A 21,408-nucleotide genomic window follows, 5' to 3' on the forward strand; every position below is an offset into this window, starting at 1 on the left:
CTGTCATATTTACTGTCAAAAAAAGCATCTACAAGGCTAAAGTCTCTCTTTGCAATTATTAGTCTTTTCATTAGGTTGCACAGGTGTAACTGAAGGTAGAATTTGACCCATTTATGGAATTTAGTTAACGCTACTGTTGAAGATCTATGAGATGGGAAATTCTCCCTAGCTTATTATCAACTATTTATCTCAGTCCTATGCCTGTTTTGGCTCTCAAATGTTACCAGGTGTAGAGAGTAATAATGTTTTTGGTTTTTTTTCTCTTGAAAAAGTAGGATGGAAATCTGAAAACCCTTGAATAACAAGTCTTGGAAGAAGATGTCATTGTTTCACAAATGCTTTACCAGTTAAATGGATGGAAAACCATGTAACTGAGACTATCCAACACATCCAAATTCCATGAACTACAATGTCCAGCTTTACACAGCACTAACAGCAGAAAACCATACAATAATTTTGGAATGTATAACTATGTAGTTCATGTAAAACCAGGACCCATGGATATACACTGAATTCAAATTATGACTGATTATGAATTTATAGCTAAGGATCTATTTCCCTCCTCACCCCTGTGAAGATATTTCAGCTATAGAACAAGAGTATCTAATTTTGTATTTGCTTAATTTCTTTTCTGATATATTGCCCAAGATTACAGTAACAGGGGTAATTATTACGGCGTTTAATCAGACAAGAAATAGGAAGCATGTGCATTAGGAGAATGAGTCTCCTACAGGCTGGATCACAGACTTAGATTTACAAAACTCAGTTCTGACACATCCTAGTCTTACATCCATAAATGGCTTTAGTAGAAAGATTTAAACTCTTGGTTATACTCACCTGGAGTCTGTGGGACTTGCTACTAGTCCATCAATGGTGCCATAGCCTGAAGTAGTGCAGTCCTTTGGTGTGAGCAGACAGTCCCACAGATGTGTGCACTATGTCAGCCAAGTGCCAAAACTGGGATAGTTGAGGCCACAGGTGCTTGCAACACCATTTCAAAGGCTGCTCAGACACCCCTTCAACTTTTACCATGCTGCTCCTACACGAGGCTCCTCTAATGTCTGTGTGTGTGTTTCAGCTTTGAATATTCACCTTGCCCTTACACATACCCTTAATTATCTGCCCAGAGTTCGCAATTTAAGCTATAGGTTTTTATCCATGATTCTGTGCCTGCATGGTGTAAATGTACACTAAATAAAAGAAAAAGCAAATGGTTGTCAAATGCCAGAATGAGTAAGATCTTCAGATCTTGTAAGATTTTATAGGGGTCTCACCCATTAGGGTTCTCCTTGGAGAACTACCTGCAGGGAGTGCTGACCCATCTCTAGGAATCCTGGAAGAAATAAAGTACTACAAATCAGAATGTTGTACAGCATGTACTAGGACAGAAGAAAATACAAACTTTTTTCTATCCTTTAACTGAAAAAAATCTAGTCACCATCAGTATGCAGAGCAATTCTGTAGTAAGATTACCCTGTATTGATACAGAAATGGGTCATCAAGTTTGTTTTCCTTTGCGGAAGATGAATAACTGGTCCAAAGTCTTCTGATGTTACGGGCATGTAGACAAATTTATCAAAGAAATTTGCTAGTAAGAAAATTGTGAGGGGCTCAGATTTATCATGTTACTATCCTGTAACAGTGGTTGACATAGAAGATACATGGCAAGTGGCCAATTTCAGAAGCAGTTGGAACCTCAGAAGTCTGATGAAAGGACCAGAAATACCATTTGGGATTACTCAGCTCTTGGGCAGCATGGAGAAGTTAGATAGCAAATTAAAAGCTTTTGAAAGTGATTAGTTCTATAGCAGAAACACCTGAACCTGCAAGAGTTTTGCAAATGACTCATATCTTGAACAGTTATGGAACATAGTAAAAGGCAAATTCTGGGAGATGCTACAGTTAGTCATTATAGCATTACAAAGGGAATGCTGCAGCCTAATTATATTAGTTCCAAAACCTTATCAGCATATCTGATTTCTGTATTGATTTTTGGAAGCTAAACATAATGTCTGGTTCAGATGTACATCCAACACCTCAGGTTAATGAAATGCTGTTGGGCTTGGGTGATGGCAAATATGTAACTAAACTTGACTTACCAAGTGATATTTGAAGATGCTTTTAGCTTCCCAGATTCTAGAAACCACTACCTTTTCTGAGCTCTATGAGGCGTAGTAGTTTTAGCAGTTCCTTTTATTTATAGTAAGTTCCAGCAGCATTTGCAAGACTGATAGAGAAAATAATTTATCTTAACTAGAGACGCACACCTTGATGCAGTGATCTATATCACACACTTATCTAGATACAGGTGGAATACCTGCAGAAGATGGCACTGGAACATTTTAGGATGCTCATGTTGCCCTGCTAACATGGCTAAATGACAAAATGGGTGCACTGAGGTGAAATACAAAGGAAATATATTTTTAAAATGGAAGAAATAAGACTATGTGCGGGGTTCGGCCGGGAATGAGTAAGTTTACCTTACAGCAGCCCCTATGGCCCTGTGTTTGGGGTATATGGCTAAAACAGTGTTGTTAACACACCAGTGTTCATGCTGTTTCTAAACAATATTTACACAGCTTCACAGCTTTCTCTGTTTCCCACTTTGCCACCCATAGCAAGTAGGTTGGGGGTTGGCAAGGACTTTGAAAGAGACGCAAGACCAAGACCAACCAAAGGAATATATAACACCATGTTCAACGATAAAATCTGAGGAAAGGGTATTCTGGGGAAGGTAGCTATTGCATGGAGGCTAGCTGGGCATCAGTGTGCTTGTGGGAAATGGTGAGTGAATGCCTTTGTATTACTTTTTTTTGTGTGTGTATTTTTGAATTCCCCTCCTGTAGGCAAAGAGACTTAAATGTAGAAGATTTATTTAAGGAGGAAAGAAGAGTTTCATTAAAGGAGATTTTTGCACCTGGCAATGATAGGCCTGGGAAAGATCAGAGTGGGAAAATCCCATTTATTACACCTACTGATGTTTATCCTCTGCCTGTTTTAAAAAGTAAGATTCCTGTGTAGAGATAACACTTTCTAAGAGACATGCTTGAGGGCCCTGCTGGGAGAGGGGAGAACACAGGCTTGAAGTTATATGCATGAGAGACGTGTTGTTATAAAAACACCGAAAGGGGTTTCCTGGGCTACTCTTTGCCCACTGCATGATTTGCCAGTGTATTCAGGGTTTTTGACTTTGGAATGTACTTTTCCTTAATACCTAAGCTGTGGTTTGGTCATCTGGGTTTACCTGCACGCATATCAGTTCTTACATCCCCTCTTGCAGGAGAGAGAGTGAGCAAGTGGTTGTGTGGTGCATAGTCACTGGCCAGGGTCAAGACATCACAGGCTCATGAAGAAAGGGCTTCTGCAGACTGCCTCATTCTTTCCAGTAAGCAGCAGGGGTTTTTCTTTTGCCTTTATCTGAATATTACAGATAAATATCTGAAGTTACAGATATTTTTTACCTTAGTAGATTTGTTCTAGAACAATGCATTCTGTAAGGCATAGTCATGAGCAACTTGTGTGAGCGCAGTAGATAACACACATCTTTTGTAATACTTCATTTTATACGTGAAGACTTTTATTGGACCCTCAGAGTTAAAGATGTTCAGATCCATTACTCAACCTTCTTTCTCTTCCGCAGAAGAACCACTAGAGGGTGATCAACATTGACTGTCTGCTTACCTAGAGAACAATTATGATCTTAAATACCACCTGCTTGGAATTTGTTCTTTTAAGTGACTGAAATTTATCCATTAAGATATTAGCAGTTTATACATGAGAAAAAAATCCATACCGACTGTGTCATACCTACAGGTAAGACCCTAGCATAGATACATTGAGTCAATGTCACATCATCACATTAATTGGGATCACATATATAATTTAGACTTTTTCTCAGTGTACAGTATTCAGTAAGAGAACATATATCAGACATCCTATCTTACAGATTATACTAGTGAGAAGAAATGCAACCTTTCCTTCCGTCTCATGGTCCTCAATCATCCTCTCATGTGTCCTACAGTCTCAAGCCAGCAGTCCATGTCTACCCTATGACTGCCTGCTTGAGTATTTTTAAGATGAAGCTTTTGGAACAACCGCATGTTTCAATCAAGAAAAAAAAACAGCAAAACCCCCATAATCTCCTGTGGCTGCAGATAAGTTCCTGGATGTGAATATTACTTCTATGCAGCAGTCATGTCACGAAAGGTAAAACAATCCAATGTAAATCAGAGCCAGTAACAATATCTGACACAGCAGAGTATCGTATGGATTTCACTAGGTCAGGACCACATGCAGCTTACATGTGTGAATACACAATAAAATGGAAAATCATTTCCTGCATCCTTTTAAAAAAAACCAACAGTTGAGTAGGATAACTGTAGTAGTGCAGGGCCGAGACATGTCTAGCACTGCTTTCATAAGCCCAAAATGAGGTTGCATTTGATTCTAGTGTGTCTAAGATCACACAGATTCTTGCACGTATCCGCCAGATTTCACAATGGATGTTCAGTCTCCATCAAACTTTTAGACACAGTGAATTTGTTGAGGGTTTACTCAGCTCTACACTGCACCTAAGAAATCCCGTTTTCTGTCTATCTGTGGTTTCATTAATAGTGACTGCCGCTGTTTTCACGTGCATAAATACATGGATTTTTTTAATTTTTTTAAAATTTTTTTTAGAATAGCTCTCAACTAAACAGGTGACAAAATATGCATGTTGAGTTCTGTTATGGGCAATCTCTTGGGACCACACATAAATTACACTGAGTTGGAATATACTATGGAAAGAATCTGTACACATTAGACCAGAAAATAAAATGGAGGTAGTCAGTTTTAAAAGTTAGCCTCATCTCTTCTTTTATATTCTCTGTCTTTACTGAAAGCAGTCCTATTTAATATAGACTAGCAACACACACTAGTGGTAACCACAGAATCAGCACTGCAATCCATTTTCATGTCTCCTCTGCAGGAACTTGTTTATGGGACTACAGCCCCACGACTGTGACTTAACAAATGCCTATATTTTCTTAATTTATGTGTGTAAATTCTGGGACAGATCTTGTTCCCTACCACTGCTTTTGCTGTGGGAACAATGTTTAGACATTAAAGAAGCTAAGATTGACTGTTTTACATATGGCCAGGAGAGGTTAAATGAACTCCAAGTTTTACACCATATATTTCCTGAATGAGGAAAAGGTAGAGAAAAGGAACAGAGCTCTCCCTACTGGAGAGACAACAGAGAGACAATGAATGACCCAACTACAGGTCTCTCTCAAATCTGTAGAAAGAAAACAGTCATTGGATGCTATTACTGTACCCACAAGTTACTTAGAGAAATAACATACGCATTTACTCCTACCTCCCTGAAAAATAACTGCAACTTTGGTATTAACTCTAGCATGAGCAAGACCATCACTATTGCAAAATTACCACTGACATTTCACAGTATTTTTCTGTAGGGGTAAATAATATTGAGTTGAAGGTTCCAATGAGATGCCCCTTTCTTTTTCCACATTTAAACTTTTTACACTCCTCCTTTTTTTGTAAATTCTATTCACTTCAACATAATTATTAAATATCTCCATTTGGTCATGATCCATGTGTCCTTGAGTACACTATCTCAGTCCTTTTTTTGGTGAAAAAATACACATCTATTTTAAGTATAAATTTAATAGAAATGAAGACATTTTGAAAAGTCTTTGGTCAGATGCTTAATGGTGGCACATATGGTAAGCTTAATAAGCTTACGTTTAACATGACTGTGAGAAGTAAATAAACTCCAAGCAATTTCACATAATTTAATTCCTGAAAGAATCTTTGACCTTGATATTCCTTGTTATGTTTATAAATAAAAATAAATTAAGATGCTTTGTGCTGAGCTGACTAGCTGGTTCTAGAATAGCAATGAAGCTCTACATTGAATCAAGGTGTTCCATAAACCTTTAATTTCTTGAAAAAACAGTAATTTATTTCATGGTAATCTCCTTTTTGCTGAACAAGTGGTTGCATTTTCTCAGTGGGAAAGTAAACCAGCTGGAAATTTAATGTAAGGAGTAACTTAGCACTGCAAAATAGTGTGTATGTAAAGAGATTTGCAGTTTAATTCAGAGGTCAAAAGACATGTTGCTTCTAAATGATATCAGAGAAATAGCTTGGAATGGTGCCCCTTCCTTAATTCCGAGCAGTAAAGAACAGACAAATTAAAATGTCAGTATACTGAATTGAAAACTGTTTTATGATAAGACACTCAAGCCAGCAATCAACTTTCCAAATACGATACATGATAGTAGATTTATAGTTCTTGATGAGAAACTGGTGCTAATTTCAGCATTCAATATATCAGTAAGGCAGTGCTGGAATTCAGTGCTCACTTTTATATCAGACTGGTATTTAAAAACTAAAGGATCTTAAATTGGGGTAGATATGGCACCCTAATTCAGACAGTAAAAGCTATTTCAGGCAGAAAGTATTGGGTTTACTTGTTACAGGCACTGATATTTGTAGTTTTACTTAGTAAAAGAGCTGTAAATAACATCATTTCAGCTTATACAGCTGACAGAAAAATATTATGTTTGAGACTGAAGGAAATAGATAACTATGAATTAAAAAAGAATAGTTTTCTCCATGGCACAAGATGATGATGAAACAAATAATGGTATTTCACTAATCCCGCTGCAAGCCTATAAATTCTGAAGATATGTATGCTGAGCAGATTCCATTGTTTAGCTCTGAGTTCAATAAGCTCTTTACTTAATAACAGTTGATTTGGAATGCAAGTATATTTGGAGTATAAAATCCAAGAGTGATGGCTTAGTCAATATTTTCATTGGCTAAAATTACCAGTTGATTCATAGCCTTATCTTCTACTTCCCAGGATAAACTTGTTCTCAGAGGAATGCCTGAATATGCAGATAGTGGGATAAAAATACTGTTGTCAGATGATGAATTTTTGTACTGCTGTGCTTTCTTAAGTGCTATATTGTACTAAACTCAAGAAGTTGACCATACTCTTTCATCACTATAACTTCTCCTCTTGAGAATTGTTTTATGAATTCAAACACAAGTAATGAAAGAAAACAGTTCATTTTTTCTCGCCCAATACAGGTGTTCCTTTAAAAATTCTTCGTCTCAGTTCTTTCAATAGATTACAGGCATCTAAAAGCTCTTGTAATACAAATTTCTAGTCCTACTGGTATCTGTCTTCAAACCCTATTTACTTTAAAGAGCTAAGGTTTTCCTCTTACACTGGATTAATTTGGGCTCATAGACTTCCACACAGAAATGGCTGCACTTTGAAGGCCATCTTTTAGGAATTCCCACATTTCCTTCAATATACTTTAAAATATTTTCCCTAGGTAACCTTGTGTTTTAAAGGAGAAAGACTCCATTTCAGTCTCACAGCTTGCAGTACTAATGAGTGTTCATGCAATCACATCAATACACAGAGGTAATTTGATGCACTTTTCTGTGTATGGGAGGAGGAGCAGCTGCGCAAACAGCTACAACTTAAGTGAAAACCAGAAAGTAAAAATGGAAAAATGTTTAATCTCTGATATTCTAACAATAGCCTGTCAATTCTTCTTTCCTTAGGATAGTGTCAGCTTCCTGATAGATTCAGCATCCTCTTAGCAAAACACCATTCATTTCATCTCAGTCCCAAAACTGCCTTGAATTGTCTAGGAAAAAATATGTCTATAAGTACATGCATCGTGTGCTTACACTATTTAGGATTTAATAAAATCAGGAAAAATGTTTGGCATTCATTTAAAGAAAAACATCTCTTCTTCAACCTGAGGTTCTTATAGGAATATTTTAATTTCTGAACCTCCATCCATCATTTCTGTTATTTTTCTCTTATTTTTGCAGATGGGAGTAGACATGTTTTTTCCAATGGATAGAATTCGTGAATCAGTTTTTTATTAGTAAATCTATCTAACAAAGGTGTGCTGGTTACAATTTCAAATTCATCCTTTCCAAGGATGGAAATATTTGGGTATGAAGAACTCAGAAGAGGGTCTGGCTGTCTGCTGTCTGGCTGTTTATATTACAGGTTGATATGTCAAGAATCAATCTAACATTATACAAACCAAGACTAGACATAACGAATGTATTTTAATAGTAAGAATAATTAATCTCTGAAAAATTTTATCTATAGAAGATGTGTACCCTCAACTCCGTGGAGAATTTAAGTCAAGACAATTAGTTATTTTTCTAAACTCTGTTAGCTGATCCAGACAATGGGTTTGAGATAACAAATGACTCCCTGAAATTCTATGGTCTTCACTAACTCAGAATGAATGTTCTTAATGACTGCCTCTAGCTATGAAATCTATGGGTGAATATAGAAAATTACATTTCTTGAGAAAATACATTGATTTCTCCTATTTGATGAGGAGCTGATTTTCATAAAAGCATAATGATCCTCCTTGAGATTCAGTTACGTACTTTTTATGTGCTTTGGAGGACCATGACCAAGACAGAAATAGTTGGAGGGTTACCTATCTTCTGTTATGACTATCTGCTTGCAGGCTTTTTGCTATCACATGACCCCAGCTGACAGGCAGCCCCTATTTTTTCTTTCCTCCCCTATGTGAATATTTCTGTTGACAGATTAACCAATTTGCTGGCAGAGTAAAAGAGAATAGCATGCTTCTAAGATCAGTAAAGGGAACATAAATAATTTCTGCTGATGGCAATGTTTGAATTGACTCTACCACAGTAAGATATTAATGAAATTCTTTAGGTACTACTCTCTGGAAACTGCTGGCAATTGCTGACTTTAACGGCAATTCAGGCACCTGCAATTAGGTCAGCTATTTCCAGAGTGCCCTTGGGGAACTGTGGCCAGTCAGGTGTTCCTGTTACCTATCTATCACTGCTCATCATGGCTAGGCTTTGCGAATGAGGATTTGGAAAGGGCACTACCCACATTTGTTACAAGCGCATTGGTGGCTAAAAAGGTAAATACGAGATAGACACTATCACTGCTACCTGCTCCAAAAAAAACCCACAATTGTGTCTGTGCTATATGTTGCTCTATCATTTTTTCTGTACCTCTGTCATCTATTCTACATTTTATCAGGGCAGTTTTCTGCCTAGCTAGATGCTGATGTAGCCTTTGGCCTCAGCTGATCACTAGTTGTGAGAAAGAAACAACCATGGCGTCAAAGAAAGATTTTTACTCATATTCATACACAGTAAACAGCAAATATGTTCCAGAGTTAGAGGTGTGAATGTCATCCCAAATCTGCAGGGTACCCATCTGATTTCTTCAATAAATAATTTTGTTAAATTGTTGCATTCATGTGATGAAAAAGCCATTTGTGATAAACACAATTGCTAAAGTGTATTTTCTATTAATTAATATTGGTTTTCATTGAATGGTTCTTCTCTACTGAAATATAATGTAGTCTTTTTCTTAGGGACAGTGTTGGCTCAGCCTAGCAGTTGACTATCATTCTCTGACATTTAAATGAAGTGACACAGTCTTCTAGGATTGTATTTGAAATCTACATTTGGCAAGACAGACATTATTTTAGGGCCTTCTTATTCTGCATTTTCAAAGGCATTGTTTTTGGTCTTCCTCAGACTCCTAAGCTATTACTATGAACCATTACATGCATGCCTTGGTTTTTAAATGTATGTAGCTGTATTATTTTCTGCTTAAGAAATATAAAACCTTTAAATGATAAATAAAATATTTCTCCAGTACTAATCACTTTATGCCTTACTTCATAATAAATTGTCTGTAACTTTTTTGACTTATTTCTCCCCAGTTTCTCCTTGCCCTTTCTCTCCTTAATGTAAAATAGCCCCATCTATCAGTTTAGTTTCTTCATATTATTATTTTGTTTTATAAGTTAGATGTTTTTCAACAATGTCATGATGAAATTGAGATGTAAATTTAGAAGTGAGAGGTTAATTCTAATACAATTCAGGAATCTTTTAATCTGGGATTTTATTTCAGGCCCTCCTTTACTTTGATTAGAATAATTTCATTTTTTTTTTTATTTTTAAAGATGGCCTTATTGGGGCATTCCTGAAAAGTAAGTAGAATAGTGGTTTGGCTCCCACTATCAAATCATAGTAGATTTGACAGAAGACCACTGAAAGGAACAAATGCAAACAAACAAACAACGAATGTAAAATGGTCTTTTGGGGCTTCAAACAAATGCACTCACATTCTCCTTAATTTTCTCCTGCTGTGTCTTTTTTTCAGGAAAGCAGCTTGGAAAGATTCAGCTGGAAAGATTAGCAAGCAAATGAAATTGTGAATGGGCAAAGAAAAAAACTAGTTACATCCTTTAGTCATCACCTTCTAACTACAGTAAGAACTGCTTCTGGCAAGAGAGGCGCACCCTTGAATGATTTCAAATATATGAAAAGACATATCTGTTAAATTTCTTTCATAGGTTCTCTACAGACTGGGACTGAAAGCCATCTTATTTTCTCACAGACTAATATGCAGTCAATATTAATTATCAAAGAAAAGAGTTAGTAACACACTTGTGATAAGATCAGCACAGGGTAATGAAGCAACGTAAAAGCATTCTTTCAATATAGTGAGCTCATATATGACATAAGAATTTAAAAAAAAATTAAAATCTCATTATTACCAGAAAGCTAGAAATTTTTGACTAGGCTTCACTTTCATTGTTTTGTCTGCCTGCAAAGTTAGGTACAGCATACTCCACAGTTATCTCAGAGAATAAATAATAATGGTACTCTGTTGTTTTCCCAATAAGACTATGTTCAGATAGGAGAATTCTAGTTTTTAGTACTAATTCCTTATAAGGTACCAAGAATCTCAGTGTTTTACAGCACAGCACTATCAGTTGTTTAATCAACAGTCTGCCAGAGTATGCTGTCACAAAAGGCATTATAAAATAAAATGAAACATCTTTCACTATACATTGTTAAACTCTATAATCTGATCATTTTTATCAGTTGTCATGCACTGTATAGCAATGATAATCCACTTTGCTAGGTAACGGACTAGATTTGGTGGGAGGTGGAAAAAAAGGAAGTGAAAGACTTTATTTCTCAAATTATTTTACTTCATTTAATATTAAAACACTTAACCAATGTAAGGTGATTGAAAATGTATCAGTTTTGAGTTTGATTCCTCCCATTGAGAGGACTCTCCTTTTTGTAGGACAGTAGACTTTAGGAGGCTGTTTCTGTCACGCAGAAGTGTTGAGAATGTGGTGGACATATATCAGTGTTTATATTGCTCTGGACTGCAAAGTTGTGGAATAAATTGAGTTGCCTTTGTGTACAGACTATGCCCACTCAGCACAACTATGATCCCTCTGGGTAGCGTGCAGTAGTGATTCAAGAAGTCTGGACTGTTCAAGCATCCAACAAAAGTACTCAATGTAGATGCCAGAAATACCATCCTAGACTTAGAGTACTTTATCTCAGACTCTAAATTGTTCAGAACGTTCAGCCACACCACTCTAAATCAGATTTTTATATCAATACTTTTGTAGATTACTTCCATATTGCACTCGCAGCAAAACTGACACAGTGCCGTAGCTCTGAAATCTTTAGGTGGGATGAAATGTGAATTACTGAATATGAATACTAATAAATGGCTCATGATCTGACCAAACAAGAATACTCATGCAGTAAGATGCTACTAAATCATAGTGTAATGATACAAATTCTGCTTTTACAGAAGTCACTATTTTAAAAGCCAGCATGTGTCTTACAATGTTTGAGATGATATCATGGTTATCCACTGCTCCAGAAAATAACTACTTGCTTGATTTATAAAATGTCTCGAAAGGATCAGAATAATCAAAGGAAAGAATTATATTGAAGTATTTTTCAATCAGCACACCATGAATTTTTCAATCATCCTCACCATGAGCGATTTTTATTCATTTCCATTTTTAAAGTATTATTTCAATTTTATTTTTCAGATGCATACAGCTGGATTTTACATTTTGCTTTATTTAAGGAAAACAAAAAAAGAATTGTGACTAGTATTTCTTAGTAGAAAATATTCTTTATGCAATTTTCACCTCTCTTCCAGGATAGCTCTTTTATTCTTGAATAGCTTTTAAGAGAAGCTTCCAAGCAGACTATATTTTTAGTTCTACTTTGTATCTTGCACAATCTGTCTTGAATGGTGAAATTGTGGATTCTGGTACCTATCTAGTTTATCAGACTAAGGGATGTTGATCCCTCAAGGTGTAAATGTTATACTGCAGGTCTGACTGTTCTTCTGGATCATGGATTCATAAGACAGTATCTAGCTTGTATTCTTACTTTGACAGAGCTTCTTCTCTCATTTCTCTCAGTCTTCAGAGACTTATTCGGCATTGGAATTTTATTCTGCAGATACTACAGAGGGATATATATATCTCCTTTAGGATCAAACCCTGCAAAATATTCCACTCACATTAAATTCTTTGGAGACCATTGCTGCTTAGTATGCAGAAACACCAGAATCTTCAGCTCCCCGAGTAAGTATTTATAATAGAGTTGGTCAGAAATTGGAATACTTCCATAGAAGCATCTCAGTCTTGGCAAAACTACAACTTTTGACAGCAAAATGGTCAATATTTTTTTTTTTAGTTCTAATGTGTATCTTCCATCAAAAAATAGGATCGTTTTTTTCAGGAAGAGTGTACATTTAACAGGGACATCCATTAAGGGTTTATTATTCCTTTTCCCCAAAAAATGTTCCCTTTGTTATACCTGCAATTACTCTTACCTATTTACTGTTGAGATGTTGGTGATATTGATTAAAATAATGTTCTTAGACTCTTTTTCTCTCTTCACAAATTTTGCCTCATGACAGTAGAGGGGAAAAAAAAAGGTCTGTTTTCTGTTATACATACTCTTTTAATATTCTGTTTCTAGAGAAATATATCCTACCAGGACATTTCTCACTATTGAAAATTTTTTGTTCACATAGGCACTGGAAAACACAGATCATTAATCCAATCTTGGTATTCTGAGGTGTGATGCCTGCTGCAGTTCCTCATTGAACAAGCTGGAAATTATGCCATTTCAGATTTTATCTCATTCTAATAAAAATAAAGATTGGTCTGCAGTTTAATATTGTCTTAAGTTGGAAAAGTGAAAAATCAAAGGATTAAGATGGCATCACCTAGGCTGAAGAACTTAGAGACCTCAGTATGAAAGTTTTAAAGACACAGAGGTTTTCTGGAAAATGTTTCAATAGAAAGGGAAAAAAACCTTACTAAAAAAGACCCTGGACCTAATTTGTTGAAAACTGCACCAGGAATAGCAGCAATGATGCACAATAAAAAAAGTGGGTTGTCAAAGAAGAAAATTCAGAGCTTAAGAAGAAACTCCAAAACAAAATTTGATCTTGAAAATAATAAGAAAAGTTACGGTTTTAAAAAAAAAGGAAAATAAGAAAACATTAAATGGTTAAATTTTAAAGGAAAACTAATTTTTACCGAAAAGCTAAATCAATATTTTATCTCATCTTTTGATAAGGAATATGTTATCAGCTAAGGTAGAGAATCCCTAAAGGCTGGAAGGAACTGGTCTGTTTAAAGTCAGGTGGAAGGAAACCCCAGAATTTAGTGCACTCTATGATGAGTATGAGGAGTTAAAAAAAAAGTCCTTCTTCAAATCCTGATAGAGCTGATGAAGACTGTCATTCTTTAATGACACATAAGCTAATAGAAAAAATAATAAAATGCAACATGTTTAACAACAGTGAATAATGATTGACATGGTCATCATCATTTTTAAGAAATAACTCATTACATATTTAATCTATGTGAGGAAGTAACACACATATTTCCTTGGAAAACCACTGGCTAACTTCAGAAGCTCAGAACTGTAAACTGCAATCGTGGACAGAATGCAGAAAGAGAACTTTAGACATGAATATGGGATATATGAAAAGGGGAAATATCTATCAAGCTCCAGGGAATTGTTTTGTGGAGTTATGCAAGGATTGGTTCTGGGGCAGATCTCAACAAAATTAGTTGCTTTGGCATGGAATTAAGAAACATGCTGGTTAACTAAGTTGGTAGACATCATCAATACACTGGAGAATTGGAGTATTCTGTAGGAAAAGCTAGAGCTTAGTGGTAGAAATAAGACAGCATTTATTGTTACAAAGTCAAGGTTATTGCAATGTTTTGTTATTGGCCTCTGCCAGTGAGTGCCTGTCACCTACAAACAACAAGACAGGAGAAAAAAAACACATTGTCCTGTCAGTGTGAAATCAGTTTAAAGACCTCCCAAGTTTTACAGATCTTGTTTTCAGGATCACTAATATGTATCAAAGTAATACACCATGAAGAAGGTGTAAAGACTATACATAGTAAGATAATCCTATTAGATATTACAAAACTTTACTGTTATTGTGCAAGGACATGTTGAAGCTTTGTCTGGAATACCATATACAAAGCGGTCCCGTATATACACGAAAGATTAACTTGTACCAGAACAGTTGCTGAGGACTATTGAAATGCTGAAGGGAGAATAAAGCTTGTTTAGCCTAGCAAAGAACAGAGCTTGTAAGGACATTGTGTTGTTCTCAGTAAATACATAGGAAATACAAATATTGAGAGAGAAAACTCATATATAAAATAATAAAAAAATTTGAAAGAACAAATACATTTTAACAAGAGAAGGGTAACTTTAAAAAAGACTTCTAATCATGAGATTGATAAAGTTGCAGAGGCTATTATGCAGGAGCCCACAACCTATTAATAAAAAACTCAGAACTACAGTAGCTGAGTAGCCATTCATGTGTGCTGTCAGACTATTACCGTTTTCAATTTTACTCCACAAACAAAACACCTCTCAAATTTGGGTACTGTAAAATCAAAATCCTGTATGAAACATCTTTTATTTGCTCATATGTGTCAGAAAGGGAACCATTAAACAGGACAAGAATACTGTTAGTTTCTTGATGAGGACTTGACCAATTGATTTTAGTTGGGGATTTAGAAACATTTTCTATACAATATTTTAGGACTTCCTTACCAACATAATCCTCTTACAGGATCTTCTGTGATATGTAAAACAAACCCAAAAGCAGGTCACTGTTTCTCTCTTCCTGGGACTCACGGCAGAGAGGATGTGGAAGGGACTGGAACTAGAATTGGCCACTCAGTCCCCAGTGCAACATCTGCCATTTGGTAAAAGTTGCTTCTGTCCGTGGGCTGCTGCAGTTTGGACCACAATGGGGAGAAAGGATGCCATGAGAGAGACTCTGAGGACTCCATTTGCTGGCTATGCTCAGTGTATTCTGCTGAGGAAAAATAATTATTGTGCTCGTACTTACCAAAGTCAATATATTTGACAAAATGCTGAGTCAAAACTGAGACATTTCAGTAGCTCACTCTTTCCTAAAGTAGCAAAGCCGTAATAATTATGAATGTCATTGATGTAAAATTTTATTCACTCACCCTTAAGCTGTAGAGATCATATAACATTTATTCTAATAATCTTGTAATTTTGCCCTTATAAATAGTATTCATTATAGCTCCCTGGATTCATACAAGGAGCATCTGAAAAAACATATGAACAATGTAATTTAATTATAGAAACATAAAAGATATTAAGGATGATAAATGTATTTTATGACCTTTAAAATGAAGCCGGACAACATCCATATCATTTCTGCTTTTTCACACCTTGGTGAATGTCTTGAGTTTCAGAAAAAAAAAGACCAAACTATTCTGATGGAAACTGATTCTTATTCCACATTCATGGGGATTTGCATTGCTGGTACTGTGAATGATATATTAGTTTTACAGTCACCACACAAGGTGTGCTAAGATAAACTTTCTCTAGGTCCTGTCGTACAACATTGTATTAGAATAGACAGAAATTATTCTTTTAATGACATTAACATTTAACAACATAACTCCAGAATGTATTGAAATCAGTAGGTGTGTTTGAAACCTAAAGGTATTAAAAATATAAAATTCTATCTGCAGGTGATGTTACTAGTAACTATGCACAATATTGTGTATCGTGATATTGAATTGCACACATTCTTCATTACTTACAGTTATTTACAATTTCATCAATATACAAAAATATTATCTGCCAAACATTAGAATTTCAAAGATCATCAGACTGTATAACTAGGACTGTAAAATAAAGGTCATATTGATGTTTTCTTAAATTCCAGGAGTTCACATATTTATTTTACTTTTTGGGTTTGGTTTGGTTTTTTTTTCTTAAAGAATACACTACATTCATTTACTGACAGAAATTGGAACTGCAGTAGAGAGGACTAAATAGCATATGGCCAGCTTGGGTTGGGTCTGTTATAAGAGGCTTAGAAGTACTTCGGACTTATATCAGAAAAGACAATTTGATGCAGAAATATTTCCATTTTTAGATGGTAGTGCTGATGTTAGCATACCAATGATTAAGTAAGGTATAAACATTATTTATATAAACATATTTTGACCATTTACTCCTTTTACTTTGCTAGTATTATTTCCATTTCAGAGATATCGGTGGCCAGAGTTTTAAAATACATTTCATACTTACACTTTTTTTTTTTCCACAGTGAGACTGCGTGTTTTAGTTGATCTGATTGCCTTAGTTCAGGTATCATATGCCACAGCATATGCAAGGGTAAGTAAAAATCTCTCATGATAGTCTCGAAGCTTAATTTAGCACTTGAGAAGTTGTGTTTCCCATCTGCTGAAATTTAGAAAATACATCTTGGTAATGATATCTTTTTGCAGATGTTAAAATCGTAACTATGTGGTAATTTTTAGCCATGAATGTCAGAGTAGAGGTAGCAGGTATGTTCCACAAGTAGCAAACAGTACCAATCTTTCTTTTTTTTGCAATTCCTTTTTCAGCCCCAAGGCAAAGGGTTTGGTCCAGCACTGAAAGAAGACTAGGTACCACTAGTATTATTGCTTAGCTGTTATTGTCTAGTTGGATGACAAAGACCAGGAGAGAAATGTCATGGTGAGGACTCCTAGCGCATTTAGGGATTATGTAATCTGTAATTAATTTCCTTTTCCTTTCTTAACTGGAAGCGACATTGAGACCATCAGCTATCAAATGAATGTAACAAATTATACTACTAAGAAGAGGAGGTTTCTGAATGACTTACATAACACACCAAATAACTGTTGGCACCCAACTGTAATTTTGGTTGTTGTGGGAATTATTTAATTTGCTAAATAAAAGTTGCTCCTCTCTTTTGCATATATTATGCCTGAGTCACTCCAGAATTTCTTTGGCTTTGCTGTGCAAGTCTGTATTTACAGCTTGCAGAAAACCATGTGTTGATCACTTACTTTTATTATCTCATTTTTGATATGGCATAAGTATATACCTTTTCTCTCTGTAGATCAGCACTTCACTCATGAGCTTCCTGAAGTTGTGCTGCAACAGCTTAATTCTGCTTACAACCTACTTCCAGGCTTTAAAATCTACTTGTAAATTGATTTTTCATGCTGTCAGCTGAAGATCTTTCCCTGATACCTTCTTATTCTAAATCATGGAAAGCATACTTTTGTTTCATACTTGTTACCACTCCTGATAATACTTATCATCTCTATAGGAAGGAAAATTTTCCTTAACTTACATAAATAAGTTAAGAGATCTGGATATATATCAGTCATACTTAGGTTTTAACTGTAAAGAGCAAAACATTTTGCCATGTCTTCAAAATGAACAAGTATTCAGTTGGAATAAATATCAAAATATCCTAAGGTCTGGAATATCACTCCACATGAATAAACATTTGAATATTTGATTAAATGCTAAATATAGTGATCACTGGGTACTGCGTGAAAAATATGATTTTTACTCTACAATGAATCCTGTATAATTGTATGCACTAAGTGAATTAATTACCAACAGTAAAAAGTATTCTTATTTCTGAGAGTTACAGAGGAGGGTATGATTTTTCTACATATAATCTAACTTTATATTACCTAATATATGTCGTAACTATCAAAACACTATATATGTAGCATTAGAGAAACAGCATTTCTACATTAACTCCATCTAAGTAAGCTTTGATTTATTCATATCCATTGAGGTTTATTCATCATTCCAACCAAGGTTAAAGATTCTTCTCCAGTATCAGGATTAGGCAGTTGGGTATCTCTTCCTTGCCTCCATCCTGAAACTCGGATCTCTTTCCTTTTGCTGTATAACAAGTTGAAATGATAAACAATTTCACCTATGCAAAAGGCATTTGTTAGCATTTACATCTTCCATTCTCACTACACAGCCTTCTTCCCTGATGTCTCTGAAGATTATTTAGTGTCAAAAAGTAAAAGGGACACTTTAAGCAGCTATTAGTGCTGTACTATAGCTGTAATTGTGCCTGCACCCAGTAGGTAGAAAGACTTGGTTGAACACTGCTCTTGTTTACACTCCAATTGCTCTGGAATCACAGCAGTGGAACAAGTCAAATTATGTTGATCTGTCCTTTGCTACTGTGTTCAGGATAATGATGAAATTAGTCCCCTTTCTAGATTCTCTGAAAACACTTGAAAGCCTGTTCATGCTCAGCTTGAGCAAATATTTTATGGAGCTTGATAAACAAAGTTCATACTTTTTGGGGAGAAATAGGCCCAAAAATAACCTACTATCTATCTCAGGGTAATGAAGAAGAAGAAATATCACATTGGGTCAAAACTAAGAAGCTTGAGGGAAATCTTTATAACCAAAGTCCAAAAAAATTACCCTTTGATACCAAATGGGGCAGAATAGTGAAGAAAGTCACAAGGAAATGCAAAAAATAAATTCATTCAGAACAGCAGCAGCTCAAAATGGAAGTTAACAAGGTAATAGATTCTCTTTCCAACTCAAAGGATATTAAGATTTAAATAAATACAAGGCATGGCCAGTATAGATTTGGACATCTATTTAGATGTGCAGTCATAGTAGTCTCCCTAGTTTCCTTAATTTGAATATGTCAAGGTTGCTTCCTCCTCAAGGTGAGGTGGAAGGTGAATTTGTTTGTTTGTTTTTTTCCCCTGCCATCAGCTGTCCTTCAGGTTCATGCACATTTTTGGTGTTGGCACATTATTTTCTTCTCATCTTCACAACATTTTGCTGTTGTTGATAGAAAAATGTACATGCTTTGAATACATATCAGTGTATGGTACCTAGCACAATGGCCATCTAACTGGGTCACTCGAGTACTAGTAGTATAAAAATAGAGGAGGAAATAGACTTATTCATAAAGTAATCCCTGAAGTGCAGATCCATCAAACTGCAAAATTTTGACTGCAATGCCTCCCTTAACTATAAGTCACATGTTAGTTTTCAAAATGGACAAGTCATTTTTAGGCAGGGGTTTTCTTTTTATGAACTTTTTAAAGTATAGAATTAAACACAGAATTCAGGTTCAGACCAGATTTTTTCCTGGGGGGCAGTAGCAATATGCAGATAGACACATATAAAATTCTGGCTTTAGTCTGGATTTACTTACTGCAGTCATTGCAAAGAACATAACAAGACCTACCTCTATTTTTAATAAATAGTTCCAGTCAGGCCCTAATGTTAGTACAGCTCATTAATATCAGCTCTGTCCTGCACCTTCTTCCACTTTCAAAACTAATTAAGCTAGTGGCACATTAACTGGATGGAAGAGGCCATAGCTTTATTTGTGCAGAAAACAATAAGAGCATAAATCAACAGTAGTAATTCTAATGTCTTGGAATTGACCTTATGAAGGGGTACTTTGCCAAATGACAACAGCATCTGTTCAAATGGAAAAAAGAAACATATCAAGTGAAAGAAACACATCCACTCCTTTCTCAAATATTGTGGAAATATTGCTTATTGCTTACTGTCTCCTGCCACATCAAGAACCCTCTTTCATACCCATTATCCAGTCTATTGTACCATTAACAATCAGCGTTTCCTTTTACTTTGTAATTTTTCAACGGACAACAATCTTAGGATCTTTATTTGAATATAAAGAGAAGTAATATAATTATGATAACTGATGTGATATTTTTCATCTCTGTCTGGTAATATTTTTAAAGTAAGGTTAGCCTACTGGGCTGTGTAATCTTACACAAATATATGTATATTTATACATGAACGGTACCAGCGAATTAGCTTAAAACAGCTACAAAAGATTGATATGCTAAATAGTTGTGGGTAAGTTTGGAACAGGATTTTTTTTTCTGCAGATTTTAAAACAGCTGGAAGCATGTATGAGAAAGAAATGATTGTGAAAACTGACATTTCATTGAATTTTAATTTATATACCACTGATTAAAAGGTGACACACCTTCCCCTGCCGGTGAGTCAACATCAGACGCACAGATGCAGGCAGTGTTCTGGCACTGCAGGTTGGGAGCAGGAATCCCCAGTGTGAAGCATCAGCGTTATGCTGAGGATGTTTCCTTCGGCACACTACTGGAGGAGGTTTTCCATTGCATGCCGTAGGGCATTGCATGGCTTCAGCTCCTTGCTCATTCTGTGGAGCTACAGGGTTATGAGCCTCAGAATCCTGCTTTTACTTGAGGAAAAACTGAAACAGAGTTAAAAAAATCTTTTAAAACAGGATATCTTGTGAGTAGTTAAGAGAGAAAGAATGAAAGGCATCACAAACATCCACCTTAAAGGGCAACCACTTCCCTCAGCCTGACTGCCCTTTAGGGGCTTTCTGTGCTGTGGCCACTCCACCCACATGCACCTCCATACCATATTATCTGTTTCCAGGAACATCACTTCTTTCCCCCCATCTGGTCCTAGAGTTGCCTTTGTGTCACCCTTTACATCTCTCATAGCTTTCTTAGTATTTACAATACCCACTCTCCCCTGTGAGACACATCCCGCCTTGGGGAAGCTTCCCTTTCCAGCACTTTCACCCACAGCATGCCAAGGTGAGGAATGGTACAAATTAGTAAAGAAATTCCTTTATCTGGCAGAGCAAACAGAAAGAGCAAATGCCATGGTCCCAAAAAAGAGAGAAAATAAATGTGAGCATATACATATAGATGCTCATGTTACTATATATGCATATGTTAATGTAAATATATAGGCATATATACATGCATTTTGCACATATGCAAAACTAGATATACTTACATACATACAAATTCAAAAGCAAAAGATAATAACTGTAGATGGGATGAAATGTTTTTGTGATATGAAACACAATTTTATTTCAATTTTGAAAATATTTGCTGAAAAGAAAAATTATAGAGTCTGAATATATACCATTGACCACAGAACTGAAAGATGTATATGGTGATGCTGATGACAACTGTTCTCTCATGGTTCTTTCTCCTTTGTTTTGTATATCCTTCCCATACATACTCCCCATGGTGCCTAACTCAAATTCAGAGTTGCCCTCTAACTTATCAGATTTCATGTACCACCAGAGCATGCTAAGTACTGTATAATACGAAACTCTGGGGTTTCACCTGATGATGCTTTTCTACTTATATA

This window comes from Lepidothrix coronata, unplaced genomic scaffold, assembly GCF_001604755.1.
Source record: "Lepidothrix coronata isolate B3197 unplaced genomic scaffold, Lepidothrix_coronata-1.0 Scaffold0, whole genome shotgun sequence".
Taxonomy (NCBI): Eukaryota; Metazoa; Chordata; class Aves; order Passeriformes; family Pipridae; genus Lepidothrix; species Lepidothrix coronata.